Source organism: Hemicordylus capensis, chromosome 3 (genome assembly GCF_027244095.1).
Source record: "Hemicordylus capensis ecotype Gifberg chromosome 3, rHemCap1.1.pri, whole genome shotgun sequence".
Lineage (NCBI taxonomy): Eukaryota > Metazoa > Chordata > Lepidosauria > Squamata > Cordylidae > Hemicordylus > Hemicordylus capensis.
The window spans coordinates 125,651,530-125,675,414 of record NC_069659.1 but is presented as its reverse complement, the minus strand read 5'-3'; the positions used below and the strand labels follow the sequence as shown (position 1 = coordinate 125,675,414).

General features: G+C 45.5%; 1 long non-coding RNA gene across 1 annotated transcript in view; it reads left to right on the top strand.

Annotated features, from left to right (window-relative positions):
• Window positions 1-15,677: 15,677 nt before the first annotated feature.
• The window catches only part of LOC128352131 (uncharacterized), a 42,254-nt gene continuing 34,046 nt past the window's right edge, over window positions 15,678-23,885 (top strand). The window contains exon 1 of the long non-coding RNA XR_008320225.1: window positions 15,678-15,830. This is a non-coding gene — a long non-coding RNA (uncharacterized LOC128352131). The remainder of the gene's footprint in view (window positions 15,831-23,885) is intronic.

Below are 23,885 nucleotides of genomic sequence, written 5' to 3'. Positions count from 1 at the left end.
AGGCCTACAAGAAAGAACAAGTCAAGAACCAAACAGAAAAAAGGAAAAATAAGCCCCTGCATGGTCAATATTTGCACAATATAAGTGGAAAATCAGATATCACCAAGACCTGGCAATGGCTTAAGAATGGCAACCTGAAGAAAGAAACAGAGGGTTTAATACTGGCTGCACAAGAACAGGCACTAAGAACAAATGCAATAAGAGCAAAAGTCGAAAAGTCAACAACAAACAGCAAGTGCCGACTTTGTAAAGAAGCAGATGAAACAGTGGACCACTTAATCAGCTATTGTAAAAAGATTGCACAGACTGACTACAAACAAAGGCATGACAAGGTAGCAGAGATGATACACTGGAACATCTGCAAAAAATACAAGCTACCTGTAGCCAGAGATTGGTGGGACCATACAATTGAAAAAGTTGAAGAAAATGAAGATGTAAAAATATTATGGGACTTCCGACTACAAACAGACAAACATCTGCCACACAATACACCAGATATAACTGTAGTCGAGAAGAAAGAAAAACAAGTTAAAATAATCAACATAGCAATACCAGGGGATAGCAGAATAGAAGAAAAAGAAATAGAAAAAAAATCACAAAATACAAAGATCTACAAATTGAAATTGAAAGGCTGTGGCAGAAAAAGACCAACACAATCCCAGTGGTAATTGGCACCCTAGGTGCAATTCCAAAACAACTTGAAGAGCACCTCAACACCATAGGGGCCACAGAAATCACCACCAGCCAATTACAAAAAGCAACATTACTGGGAAGAGCCTATATTTTGCGATGATATCTATAATAACCAACAGCATTGATGATAAAATTCAGCCACCCCAGGTCCTTGGGAAGGACTCGATGTCTGGATAAAACAAACCAGTCAATAACACCTGCCTGACTGTGTAAACAAGAAATAATAATTTTTAATCAATGCCCAAGTTGTCAAGATGGTGTTCAAGTTCTTTTGTTACAGCACCAAGGGCACAAACAGCTATTGGCACCACTATTGTTTTCTTTTTCTAGAGCCGCTCAGTTTCATTCTGAAGCTCCTTGTATTTAGTTATTTTCTCCAATTGTTTTTCATTGACTTATCTATCCCCTGGGATTGCAATATCAATTATCAGAACCCGATTCTTTTCAATGACTGTCAGATCCGGCATATTGTGTGCTAAATGCTTATCAGTTTGTATTTGAAAATCCAAAGGATTTTTGCCTCTTCCTTTTCTGTGACCTTCTTAATCAGATGATTCCACCAATTCTTGCTTGCTGGCAATTGTAATTCTTGCAAAAGTTCCAGTGGATCATCGCAGCAACTTTATTGTGTCTTTCTTTATAATCAGTCTGTGCGATTTTCTTACAACAACATACAAGGTGCTCTTGACACCTTGGGCATCGATCAAATTACAACACATCAGCTACAGAAGGCCACACTACTCGGGACAGCATGAATACCACAACACTATCTTTAATTTTTCTTTATTATCTTAGACCCTTGGAAAGGGCCTGATAATTAAAGTGCCAAATTCAGTCAATAACATCTGGTAGACTGTGTGTAAACAGCATAATAATAATATTAATAGTGAAGCTTATGTGTGGAATGTCAGTTATGCAAATAAAGGCAAATTTTTCTTTAAGTTCAAGGCAATAATTGAATGACTTTACCATTAATAGACCAGACAGTAACACCAATTCAAATGCTGTTTGAAATGCATAGTTTATTTAGTCCATAGTGACTAAATGGCCTCATAGCTACATGCTTCTAATGTGCAGCATATGTTTTTAATTCATGTCTATTACACAAAGGAAATGGACAAATGCTCTAAATTGCAGAGAAGAATGCTTTCCCAGCCACCATGAAGTTTTGCAAAATACAAATAGTTCCTTGTAGAAATTAGAGATGTCACTACATTTAGAGTTGTCAGGCTGATATTCCCACAATTCATGAACCCTTGAAGAGGGAAATTGCTACTAGTAGGATGATAGGATTGTTGTTTTTATTAATCTCTCACTGGTGTTATAACAAGCAGGCTTCCTGTTCCTTTTTTAATGCAGTGGAGAAACACTTGAAATCTAGATGCAAAGTTTCACGCTGTAAAGCTGTCCAGAGTGGTGATAATCCTGATATGGAAATGAATGCCTATTCCTTGAAGAGAATGACCTCAAAACAGTGGTGCATCAGCTGGTAACCTCCACGTTGGATTACTGCAGTGTGCTCTACATCAGGGGTGTAGCTATAATTGAGCAGATGGGTTAAAAGAACCTGCCCTCCCACCTCCCAAGGGCCCCCCAGCTCCCCCCTCCTATTTTCTTCATGATCTCTCTCACTCAGAGAGGCCGCCAGGGAGAGAGGTGAACATGGGCACCTTCTCCCCTAGCTACGTCCCTGCTCTACATAGTGCTGCCTTTATATGTAGTCCAGAAACTTCACTTAGTACAAAATGCAGTAGCCTGATTGGTCTCTGGGGTGTTCCAGAGGGACCATTTCATCCTCTTCTTAAACAGCTTCACTGGCTGCTGGTATGTTTCCAGGCAAAATATAAAGGGCTGGTTTTTACCTTTATAGCCTTGAACGGCTTAGGCCCGAGTTACCTGAGAGAGTGCATATCTCATTCTCTGAAAAGTCCCCACAGCTCATTAAGATCAGGAGAGGTCTGTCTTCAGGTGTCATCAGTTCATCTGGTGGCAACTGGGGATTCGGACTTCTCAGTAGCCGCCTCTAGTTTGTGGAACACACTCCTTGTGGGTATAAAAGGATTATCATTCCTGGAGGCCTTTAAAGACCCGCCTCTTCAGTTTGGCTTTTAATAACACTTAAATGGTTTTTAATTAGTCTTACATTAATAATTTAAATAGTTGTATTTTTTATTGTGAATCACCCTGAGCTATTTCTGAATGAGAAGTATATAAATGAACGAACTAAATTAATACATGTGATCCATGCAAGAACAGTTGTCTGTGTTTTCATGGTTCACATTCTTTTAAATCAGAACTGCACTCAAGATGTTCCTAATAAAGTGTATACTAAATAGAGAAGAAATGTGTGTAGCAGCTGTTTGTTTAATGGTGCCGAACACTGCCTAACATCTGAAGCAAGATCCTGAAATCTTGTTGGTCCTCATTGAACATCAGTAGTTTTATCTATCATATTTGTCAGAATCATACCTTGATATCTGTTGAACAAAATAAGATAAAAATTCTCATTGGCAATGAGCATAATTGCTCATTTTAACATTGTTCACTGGAAGGCTCACTACCATTGTGATTACTGCAGTAGTGTTCTAGGGTGCACCATTGGGCTGTGAAAGCTTTATTGACTAGCTGTCAGCCTGCCCATGATGTGAAATTCTGGCCCGTGATGTGAAATTCTGGCTATGTTAAAATAATGGTAGATGTGCACTATGTATTCTTTGGTGATCTCTCCCTGCTTGAGGGAGAAACTAGGAACAACTATAGTAAAATTAAACAACTTATGCATGGCAAACAGTAGAGTCTGCAGGCAAATTGCCACCTTTTGCTTGAACCTCTGCAGAGTAGTGACTCATGGGATTTGGTGTAAGAATCCCAGTGCCAGTGTATGGGACTTGTTGCTTCATGCAGCTACTGGGATACACCAATGCTAATGTTTCCTCCCAGCCTCTGTTTGGCACAGAGTAACAGAAAACCAGGGCTTTGCCCCAGCACCCAAGAAGACACGAGACACAGAGGCAGGTCTCATGATCCATGAGACCCACTTTCGCTGAAACTGCAGGGAGAGCGAGCGGGCAAGGAGCCCTGGGCAGCCATATCAGCCGTCCACACGATTGGTGGCTCAGTGACGGAGCCAGCGGGGGCTGGTGAGCTCCGGGCCGCGTGGTCCCCGGAAGCCCCAGTATGCCCTGCGCTTTTCGCCTCCTGGTCGGGGGTCTACTCATGAGTAGCTGTGGCACGAAGCCACAAAGCCTCTAAACAAAGATAAAACACTGTAGGAATTACCTCTATTTTGCTTACACAGTTATATCATGCTAAGTGGAAAGTATTCTAAAAGTCCATATTTCTCTTTTTATACAGCTGAAACCAAGCACAACTGAAAACAAACTCTTGATGTTAATAATCCAACACTTCACCAAAACTGATTTGCTTAATTCCTTGGCTCCAGTAGCTATAGCACATCCCGTTATTGTTACTGGGACCTGTGCCAGAATATACACCCCACTCTCATTACCAAAAAAAATGTCAGGCCAACTTAAATAGATGTTCTAAAAACTTACTGGTGTTAAATGATGTACCATTTTTAAACTTGGCATACTTAGCCAATGCCTTTCAGCAGTTAATACTGTCTGATGTTTTGTAGTCAGCTATGGAACCAGAGATCTAGGATATATCATGATTATTTCTTCCTTGGTACATTACATTCAGAATAACAGCAAGACTAATGACTTTGCTTTGGGGTATTTTGGTCCCCAAAAGCTTACATACAAGGTCAACTCATACAACCAAACTAGGGTGGATTGAATAACTTGCTGATTGGCTTAGAACAAGTGATGGTGATCTTTTCCACGATGCACTCAGCTTCCCAGTCAACCCATGTCTATTACATCATAGCCCTCTTCACATGTTCAAAACCTGTATGCATATAGTTGCGGGAGATGGGATTATGGTGGCAGGCCTTGCCCTGAGTTCTTCAGTACTGACAGTGGCCACATTCACATGTAACATGAAACTGAAGATTGATGAATCTGCGGTTTCAATTTTAAACCATAAATCGCATTGCAGACGTTTGTCCAACCATGGCCCAGCAATCTCCAGTTTCAGGAAAGGGGAGCCCCTACCTCTTCCTGGTCTACTGAGGTTGATTCCAGCAAGCTCTGTAGCACTTGTGTCACCAGACTCTGGGCATCAACATGTCACCAGAGTGGCTGTGATGGGCCACAATTTTGAAGGGGATGTGCTGAACACAATTGTGACTTTTCAGAATGGTCTGCCCACCCTCGGCAGGAAAAGGGCATTTAAATCCCTTTAAATGCCATGCCATGCCAATGCTTCTTCCTACAGCAATTGCACCACCACCCTCCTAAGTGCCCTGCTACAGAACTGTCCTGCTCAAGCAAGATTTATGTGGGGGGTTCTTTGGGGGGGGGCAGTATTTTCCTGTTATTCAGGGAAGGGAACATGATGACTTCCTAGGAGGGGATATGTATATGAAGGAGAGCAAAGGATCCTTCTGTGACCTAGGATGCTCTTGTGAGGGCTCACCCTGACAAAGCAGTCCATACAGACCATACCACACTCCTGTTCCCCTGACAGCTTGCTGCTGGTAGACTAGAACTCTCATGAAAGGGCTAGTCTACTGGGGAAGACCATTGGGTTAAAGACCCTCGTTATTCCATTGGACTACACACTCATGAGTTGAGCTAACCCAACAAAGTGGCTCCCACTTGTGTGGGCCCTCCACTCTCTCTGGCTAATGATATAACTTTTGCAGTGCATCCCTCTTCTCCCCTGGGGAGCCTTGCATGGACCTAAAGGAGACTGTGATGTTCCATGTGGCCTAGCCACAAGTGCAGAGAGGGGGAACACTGGGTGCAGCTATGGATCTTTGCTCCTATTCAAAAGCCCAGATTCAGGCCGGTATTGCACCATATGCAGATCTGCTGCCAAGAGGAATCATGGGAGAGCAGAGCCCCAGTTTACAGTGATCCCAGGAAAGAAGGGTTGGCATTTGGAGGCACAAACAAGGGTGCACATGCCCGCATGGGTGGACGGGCTGGCAGAGGCCATGCTTCGACAGCCACTTGGTGGCAGTTGCCAAGACAGGGAGAGCAGTTGCTTGGGTACCCATCCCCACAGCTTTCCTGTCTAGAGCAACCTGGCTCAATATCGAGCTCCCATGGCCTCATGAGCGAACAGTCCAGGGGAGAAGGGGTTGTGTTGTCATCACACATTATTAGTGATTTGCTTGACACCCCTGTCCCCACAGACAGTTCTCCTCGTGAGTTGTGAGGGAATGCCCCCATGGACTTACACTCTCATGAGTGAGCCATCTGCCTGAGATCAGCATCCTTCATCATCATAGATGCTGAATCGCTCCTTTCACTGGCACAATGCTGATCCTTCTGGGATCAGGGTCTGGGCCTACTTCCCCAACTTTTTGTGTGCAAAAAATAGAACTTGGCTGTTCAATAATCCCTGTTTGGGGCTGCCTTTTAAACCCAACCCTGGGTGACCCTGGTTAACCCCCCACTCATGTGTTTCTGTCCTGGTGCTCTAATGGGTTGCCCAGCCCTGCTTAGGTTACCACCTGGAGTGTTTGTGCTCATGAAATACATAATTGTTTCCTTATTCTTGGGGAGCAAAGCACTTAGTTTCTGTCCTGCCATCCTATCCCCTTTCTCCCCTGCTTCACACAAAGTGGGAGCAAGGGACAGAGTGGGAATGCCCCTTTGTGTGGCTTTGTAGCTTGAAAGGCTGACAGGCTTGGGATGGGACGTAGTGGCATCCCTTTTGCTGGGTAACTGCATGCTGCACTGGAGACAGAGGATGGGGCTGGTAATGCCTGGAGAGGCAGCCAGCGAGAAGCACCACAAGCATGGAGCAGGCGCGATCCTGGGTGGGTCTGTGCCACTGCCTCTATGATTGTGGTTTTAAAAACAGAACAGAACTGCGGTTATGTCACCTTCTGTGTTAGGACGTAACACTTCGGCGGCCAAACCTCAGGTCTTGGCAGTGAAGCTTACTGCAAACTGAAGGTTCAAACTGGAGTTTGGCAAGGCAAACTGCAAGTCACTTTCATCACGAGCACGCACTTGGACGTAACAGAGTTCCAACCTCCCCCTGTGTAACTCTAGTTTCACATTATGTCCGAATTCAGCCTGTGAACAGACTGTATGTGTATTCTAACTATAGGCACATAGACTTCTTCATGTAATCAGGGCCCCTGCTTTTTGCAGGGCTCTCAACGGCATGTACAGAGTCTATGTGTGCACCATTTGTATGTGCATAGGTCACACATACCTTGCATCACTTCACAAAGTTGCCTAATTCAATGCAGTACATATGAACTGTACTGTTAGGTGAGTACATGATGAAAGAACCATCATTTCTTTAGCACGTGCCAAACTCTACACACTCATTATAGGCACTCTTTACACAGTCATAAAATCATGTGAATTATCTAGCCATTTTTGGGGGGTGGGGGTGGGGAATGGTACAACACAAAAAACTCACTGAGGACATTTGCACAATCAATAAGGTCTACCCATGTGCCACCGCGCGCTGTGACAACACACGGGCAAAATGCCAAGGTTAATGGAGCACTCGCTCCGTTGACCTTGGCTAAGGTAGGTGCTGTGTGTGCTCCCAATTTTTGGTTGTGTGGAAACAAGGTAGGAGGAAAACTTGGGTAGAAGTGATTGTGTGGAAGCCAGATAAGAGGAAAAGCTATCCAGCTTTTCCTCCTACCTTGCTTCCATACAACAGAAAATTGGGAGCACACACAGTAATTTTTACAAAGCATGTCAACAATGAAAAAAAGCTCTAAATATTTCAAAATAGTCTGACATAGAGTTTAATTTTTGAATTTAGCAATATGCTTAGGTTAGCAGATTTATACATCTGTACATTGTTCAAAAGAACCCCATTATCCATCGAGGGGGTTCCGTTGCTTGGGGGGGACCGCAAATAGTAAAACTATGGATAATGGGGCATTTGGGCAATGGGAATTGGGAGGGTAGGTTCCTGTGGCAGTTAGGCAAAAGGGTGAAAACAGTGTGAGGGGGCGGATGAGAACAGTGCAGAAGGACTTGAAAAATGGTGTGAAAGTGGGGGAAATGGGGGCAGGGGTTGCCCTCCAATGCTTAGTCTGTCCCCAGGTTTCCAGCAATGCCCCCAAATCCTGCAATTTTCGTTTTTTCCATGAAAAAGTGGGTTTTTTTCATTTTTAATAGAAACAAGCCAGAAAATTGTTCCCGTACATAAAATGGCAGGTGGAAATGAGCTCTGAGGTCATTTCCACCACCCCGACTCAAAGATATATAAATATTAACCATTTTTTTTGCTGGTTTTTTCTATGTATACCAAAGTCGGATGTGAATTATGCAATCACGGATACACGAAATCAAGGATGTTGAGTCTGTGTAAAATGAATAACAGACATGTTAACACGGACATTGAAATAGGTGAAAATATTTGGAATATTACATTTGATTTTTAAACTATTGTTAAAGAACATCACAATGCAGTTGTCATTTTCACTTTATATTGAGTGCAATGAGCAAAACAATTCCTTGAAATGGATGTTATTGATGATTCCAGTTCTGCAATGCTTTCACCACTAAAGACAAAAATACCCCATCATTCTTTAGTAATTATATCTGGGAATAGTAATTTGTTTCACTTAAACACACATTTAACCTCTTTATGATAGCCTTGGGCTACATTTATCTATATCCATTTTTATCTATTCAAAAGTCCCCAAAGCTATCCAGGCATAAGGCCAAGAGGCATATTAGACTTCTGCTAAAACATAAGTGAATGACACACAACATAGTGAAGTAACCAGAAACTGAAAAGCAGGAAAGCAGCAAGTAAAGTTTAGACATGGTGTTCAGAAGCATGAACCGATTTTGGAGTGCTTGGGCAGACATTGATCCCGCTTCCTCACAACTGACCATTCATAGGGGGCAAACACCTGGTTAAAGAGGTCTTGCTGCAAAATCAGAGAGAGAGAAATGGGTCCCATCATGGATGCAGGGCTTGTTTGCAGAGAATATTCATAAACTGTCTCTCCTCTCAGACCATACACAAAAGTGAATGAAGGCAGACCAAATAGGGCATTATGTAGAATGGTTGGTCTATGCCACCTCTGCATTTTCATCGAGCCCTTCCTCTTAGCATTAATCAAGGTATTCACACTATAATTGCAAGTAAGTTGTATCACACAAACCCTTTTCAGACATTATGTTGTATGAGTGCACATATTTTTGTGTCCATGCCTGTACTTGCATTCATTGTAAAAGTGAACATGGGTACGGGGACCTGGAATGCATGGTACAGACAGGAAGGGTACTTCTTTACCTGTGCTCAGCATAACATATGAATAAGTGTACTGTACCTGTGTACAGATTATTATTTTTATTATTATCTCTTGTTTACACAGTTAGGAAGGTGTTATTGACTGGTTTGTTTTATCCAGACAAAGAGTCCTTCCCAAGGACCTGGGATGGCTGAATTTTATTGTCAATGTTGTTGTTGTTATAGATATCGTCGCAGAATATAGGCTGTTCCCAGTAAAGCTATTTTGGTCTTTTTCTGCCACAGCCTTTCAATTTCAATTTGTAGTTCTTTGTATTTTGTGATTTTTTCTATTTCTTTTTATTCTATTCTGCTATCCCCTGGTATTGCTACGTTGATTATTTTAACTTGTTTTTCTTTCTTCTTGACTACAGTTATATCTGGTGTATTGTTTGTCTGTTTGTAGTCGGAAGTCCCATAATATTTTTGCATCTTCATTTTCTTCAACTTTTTCGATTTTATTGTCCCACCAATTTTTGGCTACAGGTAGCTTGTATTTTTTGCAGATGTTCCCTGTTGCCTTGTCATTCCTTTGTTTGTAGTCAGTCTGTGCAATCTTTTTACAAGAGCTGATCAGGTGGTCCACTGTTTCATCTGCTTCTTTACAAAGGCGGCATTTGCTGTTTGTTGTTGACTTTTTGACTTTTGCTCTTATTGCATTTGTTCTTAGTGCCGGTTCTTGTGCAGCCAGTATTAAACCCTCTGTTTCTTTCTTCAAGTTGCCATTCTTAAGCCATTGCCAGGTCTTGCTGATGTCTGATTTTCCACTTATATTGTGCAAATATTGACCATGCAGGGGCTTATTTCTCCATTTTCCTGCTCGGTTCTTGACTTGTTCTTTCTTGTAGGCTTGCTTTGTTTCATTGGTGTTGAATAGGTTTCTTTATTGACCATTTTAAGTGCATCTTCTTCACTGTCCCTTATATATTCTTCAAGGCCTCTTTTCTCCTCCTCTACTGTTTGATGGACTTGCAGCATTCCTCTTCCACCTGAGCCACAAGGGAGGTATAGCCTATCTACATCACTGCAGGGGTGCAGAGCATGATTGATGGTCATGATTTTCCCGGTCTTACGATCTAGCGTCTCTAGCTCTGCCTGGGTTCAGTCTATTATTCCTGCAGTGTATCTGATAACAGGTATAGCCCAGGTGTTTATGGCTTGTATGGTGTTCCCGCCATTGAGTTTGGACTTGAGGATCTTTCTAACTCTCCTGATGTACTCACTTCCAATTTTTGTTTTAACTTCAGCGTGTGCAATGTTATCAGCCTGGAGAATGCCCAAGTATTTGTAAGGTTCTTTCTCTTCCAGGTTCTTGATGTTGCTTCCATTGGATAGTTCTATTCTTTCTGTTTTTCTTATTTTCCCTCTGTTCATTATTAATGCAGCACACTTGTATAGTCCAAACTCCATTGCTATATAGCTACTGAATATACGGACAGTGTGTAGCAGTGATTCAATTTCTGACTGGGACTTTCCATACAACTTCAGATCGTCCATGTACAGCAGATGGTTGATTTGACTTGATGTTTTAGATGTTTGGTATCTGAGGCCTGTTTTATTTAGTATTTGTGAAAGTGGGGTCATGGCGATTACAAACAACAGAGGGGATAGTGAGTCCCCTTGGAAAATGCCTCTTCTAATGCTAACCTGTCCAAGTGTCTCGCCATTGATTGTTAACTGTGTACTCCACATGCTGATTTCTTTTAAAATAAATATCTGAATGTTTTTGCTGACACCAGTTGTTTCTAAACATTTTAGCATCCATGTGTGAGGCAATGAACTGAAGGCTTTCTTGTAGTCAATACATGCAACACTTAAATTTGTTTTTCTTCTCTTGTAATTTTCTAAAATCATTTTGTCAATCAGCAGCTGGTCTTTTGTGCCTCTGGTGTTCAGGCAATTTCCTTTCTGTTCAGCTGGGAGCTGTTTGTTAGTTAATAAGTGTTGCATCACTTCATCTGCTATTATTCCAGTTAATAATAATAATAATAATAATAATAATAATTATTATTATTATTATTATTATTAATTCAATTTCTATACCTGTACTTTTATACACTGTATACAGATATATTCTATATCTGTATCTGTATACACTGTACACTTGTATGGGTATTGAACATAATGTGTGAAAACGATTACATAAACAAAGAGAAGCATCCCATTCTCTTTAATAGCTCATCTGTAAATGAACCATTACCTGCAAATGCACTACCTGCAAATGTACTGCAGGGAAGGGTGACTTTTTTGCACACAGGGACTAGCAAATTCTATTTAGTTCCATAGTCTAAACAGATTTTTTAGCTGACTTGTGTTTCCTCCCATCCTTAGTATATAGCTCCTAGTTTCTGGCCCTGCAATGTTTATCCAGCCCTTTTTCTTATTAACATAAGAACAGCCCTGCTGGATCAGGCCCAAGGCCCATCTAGTCCAGCATCCTGTTTTCCACAGTGGCCCATCAGATGCCTCTGAGAACCCAACAAGCAAGAGATGAAGGCATGCCCCCTCTCCTGCTGTTGCTTTCTTGCGACTGGGTTTCAGAGGCCTCCTGCCTCTGAACATGGAGGTAGCCTATAGCCATCAGGGCTAGCAGCCATTGATAGACTTATCTTCCATGAATTTATCTAACCCTGCCTTAAAGCCATCCAAGTTGGTGGCTGTCACCACATCTTGTAGCAGAGAATTCCATAGAATAATTATGTGTTGTGTGAAAAAGTACTTCCTTTTGTCAGGTCTAAATTTCTTGGCAATTAGTCAATCAGTGGGGAACCGCCTCGGCAGGGTTGGCAGGGAGAGCAAGCTTAGCCCGCTCTTCCCGCAGACGACCCAGCAGTCTGTTCTGGGTGGCCGAACCAGCTGCCCACATGACTGCCGGCTCCATCACAGAGCCAGCAGGTGCTGGGGGGAGTGGGGGCATGCTGGAGAGACCTCCGAGCCAGGAGGTGGCTTTTCACCTCCCCTCTGGGGGTCTCCTCATGAGTTGCTGCAGCACGGCACCGAAGCAACTCACGATCAGAAAAAATCAGCTGGTTTTAGCACCCGGCTACTCAAGCGGGTGACCCGCTTAGGAACCACCGGGCTCACAGCTCACATTTTCTCACAATGGGAGAAAATCTGGCTAGCCTACGTTAGCCTGATTTTCTCTCATCATGTGAATAGCCTCCTTGTCTCATTTCCTTGTGTCCTCCCTCATTATTTCCCCATTGATTAGTCCATGAGTTCATTCTTGCTTGAGCAAGTTTCCTAGACAGTGTTCACCAAAGGCTGGACTGGGATTTGCAAGTAGCTCATGGGTAGCTTATGAACAGTTTCAGCCTAAGCTAGCAGTGCCTTGGCCTTGTGCTAGAAAGGTCTAAAGTGGGATTGATATCTGGTCCAGAGATGAAACTGGCAGGTAGATCCCAAACAGCACATTTCTGTTAGTGAGTTCCTAAGGTAACAAGTCTGGGAATCATTATCCTCCTAGGTCAACATATTCTATTCAGTCTATTTCAGACATGTATATAAAATGCTGCGGAAAAACAACCAGTTTCTTGGAAAGTATCCAGTTAGTCGCTGACAAATTTACACATATGATTTTCAGTTGGCCCGGCAGCAACAAAATTTAATTATGATAATCTCTACTAAGAGGGATGTTTGACAAGAATGCTATTTTCTTCTATTATCCCTGAACCATTTTGACAGGTTAACACACATAATTTAGATACAACTCCAACAGGAACTAATCCAAATTACTGTTCAAGTTTTCATGTAGCCACCTGATAAAGTATCTATCATAGGTAGGCTGCCAAAAAAAGAAAATTGTCCTGTTTTTACAAAAATTTAGTTATCCAAAACATCTGTGCAATCATACTAGTGCATTGGTATCACACATTATAGTCCTGGACAGCAAATAATGTTTGAGATCATATTTTGAACTGAGCAAGAGTTGAAGGCTAAACACCCTTTTCCTTTGTTTTGGAGTGAGCAGGTAAGTATCTATGGGCATCTTGCCTCACTTGAAAGACTTGAGTGGAAATAACATTTTAAAACATGTTGTTAAGGCCTGATCACATGACAAAGAGACTAACCTTCTGCTTATCCAGGACAACTCACCAGGCCTGCACCCAGTTTTCACTCATCTTTGAGTGGGAATCCTGGTTAAATCCTCAAAAAATGATTGTTTGCTGAATGGGAGGCTCTACTTGGCTAGCCCTGATTAGGGATATGCACAAACCGCTCATACAAGCACAGGTGGGGCAGGGAGTGGTTCCCTTAAGAAGCAGGTAAGCAGGTCTTTGCCTGTTCTGCTGCCCTTCCACTGTTTTTCTGGGCATGGTGCTCACTCAACAAAAGGCCATGCATCGCTGCGGTGCTGTTCCCTGCAGCCTGCACATGCATAGCCGCTGTGAAAGTGTGGCAGCCATGTGTGTGCCGACATTGTGGGCAGACTGCAGGAAACAGCGTCACAGCCACCCAGCCTTTCATTGAGTGAGTGCTGCGCCTGGAAAAGTGACAGGGTGGCAGTGGAGCAGGAAAGGACCTGCTTACCTGCTTCTTAAGGGAACAGCTCCCTGCCTTGCCTAACTGGTCTGGCTGCAGGTGCCTGAGCCAGTTCGGCACCTCCCAAAGGCACATCTCTAGCCCTGCTCTTATCCTATTTCAAAAATCCTAGCTAGCCCACACCACCCACTGTGGCATAGTTTTACATAGGAGTGAAAATTAGGAGTACGCCAGCTGAGTTATCCTGGATAAGTGAAGAGTTAGTTGGATTCATAGTCATGTGAACTAGCTCTTAAAAAGTTAAAATAAAATAAGTAAACAAAGAAATATTAAAACTGTACCCCATACTACTATGTCACTTGCCTCCAGAACACAAAAGAACAGTACAATTTCCAGAAGATGCACAGACTCAGGAGAATATCCAGCAGGAATAAATATTAGGTAACACATTTGAGAAGCAGTCATCAAGAACATCTCTCCTCATGCATGGCAATCCTACCTTGGCTCATGAAATGGTATAATTAAGAGTGAATGCTTGGCTGAAAGTGGTTCAGCCAGTGATGGGACTAGGAAAAAAATTGAGTGGTGGCACAGAAGGAGCAAAATGCATACATAGGTGAGTGAGCTGTGCCCCACATATTAGTAAATTAGAAATAGATCCAGTGGGGGGTATGGATGTGCATGAACTGGTTTGGAGGCCCTTTTACGGGCCTCTGAACCAGTTCGAACCCTTGCCAGCATGAAGATTCAACAGCAGGTGGCATGGCTTTAAGGGCGGATGTGCTGCACCTACTCCCCCTGTTGCATTTTTCCCACCGGCGGTCCTTAAGAGCCCATCAGGGTGGCAGCATACCTCCCTGCCACTCCGTGCCTCTGTTTACCAGATGTAGCCGGAAGTAGGAAGAGCAACTGCGCATGTCACTCTCTTGCACACGCACATCACACTCACCTTGGGTGCACGCAATCACACTTCCTTCTTCCGCCTACATTCAGTAAATGGCGTCATGGGACGGCAGGGAGGTAAGCTTTTGCCCTGATGGGCTCTTAAGGACTTACGTGCCGGTGGGGGAAATGCGGTGTGGGGGGGGGAATAAGTGCACCTACCCCCACCCTTAAAGCCATCTCCCGCCATCGAACTGGCCCCCGCTGGTTCCGTGCACATCCCTAGTGGGGTGGGGCGCAATCCACTTTTCTGGGGCAGTCACTTCCCCCCACCCCCAACGAGCCATCCTTGAGTTCAGCCAACTAAACGTACAATGGTGAGGCACTCTTGGCCGCTGTTGCAACCTGAGCTTTCAGGACCAACTGTCGATCCAAGAGTATCTCAAAGCTCTGATTTGACCAGGAGAAGTTAAACATCAGCTATGGCCAAAGGAGTCTAAACTACAGAGGCTTCTTGGTCATAGATGCTTTTCACTATCTGTCATGGCCTGGTCTCGACCAGTCCCATGATGGATCAAGCTTCATTGCTGCCACCAAGTAAAATTCTTTATTTTCTTTGGCTGTTTCTGCTTCCCAGCCCTCCAGATCTCTGTCTCCAACTCAAAAGATGGGCAGGGCGGTCAGGCCTCTAAGCATGGGATGGGGAAGACAGAGACTTCACAGATTTGACTTCAAAAGTTAAGTTTTACTTAGGAAATATAGTTCAATTCAAAACAGTAGGCTTTTAGAAAACACATGACAGAAAAAAACCAGTAACTATATGAGCACAAAGGAACAAATAAAAAGGGAGATAAATATGTCCAGTCTGTGCCTCACGCTTTTCTTCCTTAAATTCATGTCAGCTCTGCAGCATGCCTTGCTCTTTTCTTTGCTCAGCAACAGGACTTGCTCTGTCTCCAGTACTGCTTGTTTTTTCTCCCACTTCTGAGAGTGTTCCAGCTCTTTAGAGAGTTCTCAGCTCAACTCTCTTAGTGATTTCTTAGCTCTGTCCTCAGAAACTCTGTCAACACTTCTTAACCCAACTCCTCTGTCAGCTTGCCAAGAGCTTCTTTATTTATACCTGTAACTCCACCCACTTATTTTGAAGTTACCAAATCAGAACGAAAACTAGACAATTTTTTTCCAATTTCTAGACAGAACAGTTTAACAGAAACATTGAACTTTTGACCTTAGAATGGAACAATACACAGAAGTAACCAGGCAGCCATTTTACAACATAACCGACAAAATGGAGGATTAGGCTCATCCTTCACACTGTCATTAATTCAATCTAATCAACTCCATTCAGGCCTGAAACATGGCCAGGCATCAAGGAACACCAAGATAGCAGGACAACCTGCGTCAGAGAAAAAATAGAGGTAGAGCTGAGTACTGTGATTTTGAAGACTTCCTTCCTTCTTTCTTTCTTTCTTTCTTTCTTTCTTTCTTTCTTTCTTTCTTTCTTTCTTTCTTGTCTGGCATTGGCCATTTTCCTCGCATAATGTCACAAATGTGGTTTTCAGATCAGTGAAAAAACATTGGTGGGTGGGAAATGGCAACCATCATTTTTGGCAGCTACCATTTTTTGAAGCACTGTAGGGGGGCGGGAAATGGAACTACCACAAAGACTGCCAAATGGCTAAAAATAAGAGCTTGCCACTGCTGGCTGCTGTGTTACGGGGTAAGCTACCGCATTACAAGAATAAATGTGTCATTTGTTTCATGCAGTAACTTTTCTCATTTGCTTTTGAGTGAATGAAATAGAGCCCAAAAGGGGTCCAATTCAAACCCATTTCCCATTCACTCAGAAAGGAATGCATATCCATAACAAACATTTGAATTCAATATGCGCAGGGCCACTATCAAGAAAGATCTATTAACAACTAACAATTATTTCTCTGGTGGCAGTGGGACCTGTACCTATGGCACAAGTGCTACTGGATCACTGAAAATTGCAGAGGAGGGGTTATATGAGAGAAGGCGCTCTGTTAATTATCCTAAATGCAGACCATATGGGCTTTAGAGGTAATAACCAGCATCTTAAATGTAATATATTGGCAACCGGTGGAACCTTCAGAATTGATACTATATGCTTTCAGCAGCTACCAACAGTGACTAAATCTACCTACTGCAATTTGGATCCACTGAAGTTTCTGAACTGTCTCCAAGGACAGCCCCACATATAGCACATTACCTTAGCCCAAATGAGAGATTGCTAGGATATGTACATCAGTGCCAAGGTCACTCATCTCAGAAAGGGCACAGTTGGCATGGTTGTTAAAGCTGTTCCTAGCCTTGGCATCTGTCAATGCTTGATAATCCAGAAGAAAGCCCAGATCCAGGACACTCTCAAGCTGCAGACCAGATAGCATGCACTGACAGTGGACAAACAATCCAACGATAGCCGAGTCCTTGACAGGATCTCTTTTTTTGGTGGTGGGGAAGCCCTACCAACTGAACGGTTGAAAATATCCAGAGAGCTGTCAGAAACAACTGTGTGTGTGTGTGTGTGTGTGTGTGTGTGTGTGTGTGTGTGTGTGTCAATAGCATAAAACCCTATTTCATGAATAATAACGGTTCAATCATATGTCTTCAGTTATATGGGAACAATTGCTTTTGTAGCTAGAGGACTTGTTTTGAAAGCCTGTTCTCATTCAATGTCTGATCCTTTCAATCGCCTATTCAAGTGATCCTTACTATACGATGCACATCAAATTGTGGTTTTGATCCAAACCAAAGCTTAAACAGGGAGAAGTAACACATGCAAATGAAACAAATCAATGCAAGACATTCCATTCATATGAAACAAAATTGTTCTTTTACAGGATTTGCTGGAAATGATTATGTCATTTAGCCACTGAAAAGTACTTCATCAACTACTGATTAATAGTGATCTAATTTGGGAATTGTTTTTAATCCAGATGTTTCCTCTGATTTAGCCAAAATGGTTAGCACAGATCTGCAAAGAGGAAGTTGTTTTATTTACTATCGCACCAGAGGTAACCCTTTAATCATGTTGCCTACAGAGATACCAGAGGTGCACCAAGGTAAAACTGGAGGCCAGACCGCGCCTGCCGCAAGTCCCCCACCCGCAAGGCCTCCCTGCCACCATCTTCCCTGTCATGCTGAACTGCCAAAAATCACTCTTTTTTTGGCACAAATCTGCATGGCCGGGGTGAACTGGGGGGTGAGCTGAGCAGGCCTCCCGCAGCCCTATGGTGGCAGTGGCAGGCAGAGCGGCGACTCGGCCTGTTTGGCCTAGCGGTCCTTGAAAACTGTGAGGTGCTCCAGCACGCCTGTGCAGAAAGGAGAGCCTCGTAATTTTCAAGGACCACTAGGCCAGACAAGGAGGTCCAGTGGCCTCTCTGCCCACACCCGCCACCACCACAGGGTGGAGGGAGGCCTGTTCGGCTGACCCCCGCCCCCGCACATTGGCGGTTAAAAGTAAGGTAACTTTTGGCCATTCGTAGCACTGTGGCGGGCGTGGGATGGTGGCAGGAGGCCCCAGGAGGCCCCTCTGGTCCTTTGCCCCCCCCCCCCGACTGTGGAGGCCACGGGCCAGGTCCCCAAGGTCCAGGGGTTAGAGTGCCTCTGAGAGATACCATGGGTAAAGCTCATTAATGTCTATAAACTATTTCCCAAGTCAATTGGAATCAGATAGCAAAGGTACATCGAATAGACACTGAGGTCATTCACACAATCAAAAACTGTGTTCTACCCAGGTTTGGGAGCTGGGTGTGCTCTCAGTTTTAGGCTCTGTGAAAGCCAGATTGGAGGAGAACCTGGGTAGCTTTTCCTCCTACCTTGCTTCTACACAACTGAAAACTGGGAACACACACAGTTCCAAACCTGGGTATAAAACAGTTTTTGATTGTGTGAATGACCTCAGTGTTTTATTTCCCCAGCTCCACCTTTTGTACACAAAAGTGATTGTGTCTAGGCTTTTACAATAAACTCCGATCACAGCTGGGCATACCATAGAAAACTTTCAAAAAGGTGGGTGAATGAAGACAACAAAACTAATTACCAAACTCCTCTCTTACTAAAATCTGGTTCTGGACCCCTCCTAATCTCCAGCATATACAGTTTTAGACAATACCAGTCAAAGGCCCATTGAAAAGAATGGAAAGACAGGGAACAGTTGTTGATTTTATCTTATCCCCTTCTCCACAGAGGGCTGGTTCAGATGTACAGTTTAACTGCAGTTAAAGCTAACAGTGAGCTGGGTGTCATGATCAGTGAAACCCGGTTTGGTGGGGTGAGGGGGGAGAGCGGGCTAAACCTGCTCTCCCCGCACACGAGCAGGGAGGGAGCCCTGGGTGGCCAGATTGGCCACCCATATGATTGCCGGCTCCGTGGCAGAGCCGGTGGGGGCTGGGGAGCTCGGGGAACATGCGGCCCCCGGAACCTCCAGTATGCCCTGCGCCAGCTCTGGAGACCCCTGGAGCCAGGAGACAGCTTTTTGCCTCCCTTCCAGGGGTCTCCTCATGAGTAGCTGCGCTGCAGAGCTATGCCATGGCTACTCACAATTGGAAAGCCCGGGTGTGCGGAGCACTCGCTCCGCAAACCCGGGCTTTGGGGCGGGCTAAAAAAGTGGGCTAGCCGCTTGTAAGCCACCGGGCTCGCCTGCAAGCCTGGTGGTTTACACAATCAGCCAAAATCAGGCTAGGCTCTCCTATTTTGGCTGATCATGAGAATAGCCCCAGTGTTTGTAACTGCAGTACATCCAAATGTGCAAAATCCCTGTTAGGCCTCAAAAGTTAACTCCAGTTTGCCCCGGCAAACTCCAATTGGGACCTGAGCTTTTTTCAATGGTTTGCCACCAATAACAGTGGTTTTGCTGCTGAAGCATTACGTCTGAAGACAATCCTGTCCTTATTGCAGGCAAGTGCCCATTACCTAACTCCAGTCATAGAGGCAGTGGCGCAGACCAGCCGCTTCAGGCTTTCAGCAGTTCTCACTGGCAGACGCTTAGAAAACTAGCCCTGCCCCTCCAAAGCTATAGAGTTGCCAGGCTACAGGGACGCCAACATGCCCCATCCTGTACCAGCCAGCCTGTCAAGCTGCTCAGCCTCTGGGGGGCAACAGACAAGGGTGTCCACAAGCACAAACACCCCAATTGGTGTCACAAGCAGGGTACCCTGCCAGGATGGGGGGGGGGAGCTCAAAGGCAGGGAAGCTGCTGCAATCAAGGTCTATTCTTGACACAGAAAGGGTGGGGAAGGTGGGTCCTTCCCATCCCATTCCCCGGAGGGTGGGGGAAAGGTTTTCTCCCAAAGTCATACTCATGAGAAGAACCATCCACGGAAGCAATCAGGATGCTCATGTGATGCACGTGTGAAATCCGGATAGTGTCCTGCCTTTACAGATCAGGACTGATTTCTCCTGAGAGTGACAGGCCATGGTGGCACACATGCAGGCTGGAGCGCTGTGAATGCCCCGCCAGGATGCTATGCCCCTTCAAGCCCCGGGGAAGGAACCCCAGCAACACCTTTTCCAGTCTCAGTGGATGGCAGAGAGCAGGATTATAACCATTCATCTGGCAGCCAGTTTGCCCCCAACACATCCGCATGGATTTCTCTGCCCACTACGCCCACATGGCTTGGCAGGGTTTGCTGGAAATGCCATCTCCACTTTCCCAGGGTGCCACGATGTGGCTCATCTACATACGCCACAACAATGTCCCATGGGAATTTCAAATGGCTGGAAGGATTTGCTCCACAGCCAAATTCCTGCACCATCCATGCCAATTCTTTTTTTTGGGGGGTGCTATTGGCAGGGTCTGAAACGCAGACCCCCCTAGAAGGAATTCCAGAGCAGACAAGTTCTATTCTTCACACAGAAAGGGTGGGGAAGGGAGGCCCAGCCCCTTCCCCAGGGGGTATGTTTGCTCCCTAAATCTTACTCATGAGCAGGACAGTCCACAGATGAAGCCACTGCGGCAGCAGTGGGTCATCAGAGTGCAAGCTAATTCCCCATCTGCCCATGGGCTGGCCGCCCTATCACGAGAGTGAGGCTACAGGGAGCAAAGGAGGATGATCCATGCAGGAAGGCTGTAGGGATGGGCACTAGGGCAAGTACAGTCCTGGTCTCAGCGACTGCCACCAAAACCCTGTCAAAGCTCATACCCTGCCAACCCTCCCACCAATGATGGTATATTCACCTGTACCCACTGTCCCGAACAGGCGACGTAGCCAGCATGGAGTGGTTGGAAACCAGGGCTCTGTACTCCCAGGAATCTCCATGCTTCAAGATCTACATGGGCCACAATGACAGCCCTGTCCTGGAAATTTTGAATATCTGGAAGGGTCAGCTACGCAGCCCACTGTCTGCACCATCCTCATGCTTGGTTTTGGTGGTTGTGCAATGGACGGGGTCTGAATGGCTGATTCCCTGAAGGGATTCCAGAAATGCCAAGTTATTATTTTTTTAAGCATGCAAAGGTGAGGAAGTGGGGCACATCCCCTTCCCCAGGGAGGGATGTTTGCTCCCTATATCCCTCTCATGAGTAGGACAGTCCACAGGTGAAGCCACTGTAGCAGCAGTGGTTTGAAGTGTGGAAGAATTCCCCATTTGCCTATGGACTGCACTCTTATGAGAGTGGCAGACTATGGGGAGAGAGGAAGGATGCTCTATGAGGAATGCTGTGGGGACAGGCACTCAAGTAAGTGCAGTCCTGGTCTCAGCAACTGCCTCCAAGCCCCTGTCAAACCATGCACCCTGCCAGCCCTCCTGCCAATATGGGTGTGTGTACCCCTACCAGCGGCCCCCAATGGGTCTGGGTTGGCTGGAAACTGGGGCTCTGTACTCCCAGGAATCTCTGCACCTCAAGATCTACATACAGTGCAATGTCCTGGGAATTTCGATTGCTTGAAGGGTTCTCTCCACAGCCCACTTCCCGCACCATCCTCGTGCTTGCTTTTGGTTGGTGTGCTATGGTAGGGGTCTGAAAGGCTGACCCCCTGAAGGGATTCCACAGTGGACAAGTTCTACTTTTTAACCAAGAAAGGTTGGCGAAGGGGGTCCCAGACCCTTCCCTTTAGGGCAGTGGATGCCCACAGAGGCTGGCTCATGAGCAGGACAGGTCACCCAAGACAGTCTTGGGTCAATCGAGATCCTTCTTCAAGGAAACCTCCATCTGTCCCAGGGCTCCGTGGTGGGCATGAAAGTGACAGGCCATGGGGACACCCCCGGACAGCTCATGAGAAGGACCGTCAGAATGGAGAGGAGAAAAGTGAGTTGCCTGGACAAATCTGTCATGATGCCAGTTGGCAAAACATCCCCTTCTCCAGCTAACACCTACCTCACGAGAGCAGCCATGAGTGCTCTGAATAAAATGAGGATGAGTTCTGGCTCATTCCTAGTCTTGGAATGAGCCAGACAAGCTGCCATGATCCTGTGCCCCCTGCCTTCCCACATGGCATGTGCACAGGTATACCCTTTCTGGCACTCCAGAATGTCCACCCCACTCTCCAGCATTGTCCGGAGAGCAGAGATGCTCTTCCATTCATCCCCATGCCTGTTCTGCATAAGGTGGGAGGCCATACGGAATGGGTGGACAGACCTGTGCTCATGCTCAGCCCTCCACCAGCACCATGCATGTGCCAGGGCGAGGGGAAAGGGGATGTCTAGATGCAGTCTGGGTGCATACTGGCATACACAGAGGAAGAGTGTGGGGAGCTCGGGGGGGGGATCCGTTCTATTTTTTACCAAAAGGGTGGGGAGTGGGGGGCCCAGCCACTTCCCGGGGGGGGGGGCAACCCCTGCTATTCATGAGAAGGTCCTTGGTTACTCCTCATCAAAATGGCCACCTGGGCTACGGTCGCTCACGATAGTGTCAGTCCATGGCTGCTACGAGTAGAGCTATGCTGGGAAGTTCCCTCTCCTTAGATCCCCTACGCCCACTCATCTACATATGGTACTCAGAAGGATCAGACCTAGGCACCTTAAAACTTGAGTGGCTGTGCTGTCTCGTTGGCCCACCCCATGGCCATGTGTGCAGTCAGGCTGTGGAACATGGGGTGTGGGGATGTCCTCCGGGGTGCATGCAATGCAGAAGAATGTTTAGGAGAGAAGGAAGTTTTCTTCTATTTTCCAAGGATAGTCTGGGGCCTCACTAGAGCTTAACCTGGTGGTGAAGTGGCCAGTTCAGCGCATGAGCTTGCAGTCCATGGGTGGGTAGAGCCTTAATAGGCTCAGGTATATCCCCAGCAGACTAGCCATCTCATGAGACTGTCAACCCACTCAGCAGCAACTGCTTGCAGCAGCTTTGGGATGACTCTGGCCAGAGTGCTCTGCCAGGATCTCCCCTCGAAATATATCCCCTGGTCATGGTGAGATAGATGTCCTGGTATCCTTTGCCCTGCTCCATCTCCATATCCCATTCTGACAAATTTGGCTGCTCCCCTCACATCCCACAAAGAAAGCAGGTTTCCATCCCCCGCACTCGCCTATGCGATTCTTGGAATCCTCCCAAGAATCGAAGTTTGTGTGGTGCTTTCGGGGTATGGGGCCACTTGATGTGCCATGGCTGGCAGAAGCAGCACTGGCAGCACTGGTGTTTAAAGGGCTTCTGATGGACATCCCCTGCTGAGGGCGGGTGGGGCGCTCCAAAATGCATGACCTTCCTTGTCACACCCTGCTGGAGATCGTAGCCTATCACAGCCGAATGGGTTACGAGATGACATTGTGCCCACAGTCTGACTGCGGAGCTGGCTGGGATTGGGCTGGGATGATGAGCAGCAGGAAGGGGCTCCCCTCTCCCTCTACTCCTGTTAGACTAATGGTGGCTAGCTGTATGTCTGCAGTGCAAATTGGAGTTAGGGATTTTAACTCTGGTTAGTGTTAATGGCAGTTAAACTGTACATCTGAACCTGCCCTTAGTTAATCTCTCTCCCTCTCTTCTTTATTTCCCTTTCTTTCTTTTTTTTCTGCCTAAGAAGTCCTCTCCTCCTCCTTGTCTGCACTTTTTTTCTGGCCATCCAACTCTCCTCCCTCCCTCCATTTCTTTTCTTTCAAACACTTCTTCCTTTGCTTTTCATCAAATTTTTTTGTTTTACGTGTCATTTTTTGTTTGTTGTTGTGGGCAGCTGTTTTTAATGGTGGTTTGGGTTATCATTCATTCATTCATTCATTCAATTTCTACACCACCCTTCCAAACATGGCACAGGGTGGTTTACACAGAGAAATAATAGATATATAAGATGGCTCCCTGTCTCCAAAGGGCTCACAGTCTAAAAAGAAACTTAAGATAGACACCAGCAACAGTCACTGGAGGTACTGTGCAGGGGGTGGATGGGGCCAGTTACTCTCCCTCTGCTAAATAAAGAGAATCACCCTGCTAAATAAAGAGAATCAAGTTAGAAGGGGATGGAAGGGATGGAATTTCATAGATGACCAGCAGATGTTGCTGGTCAACCCAAGCATTGTGAAAA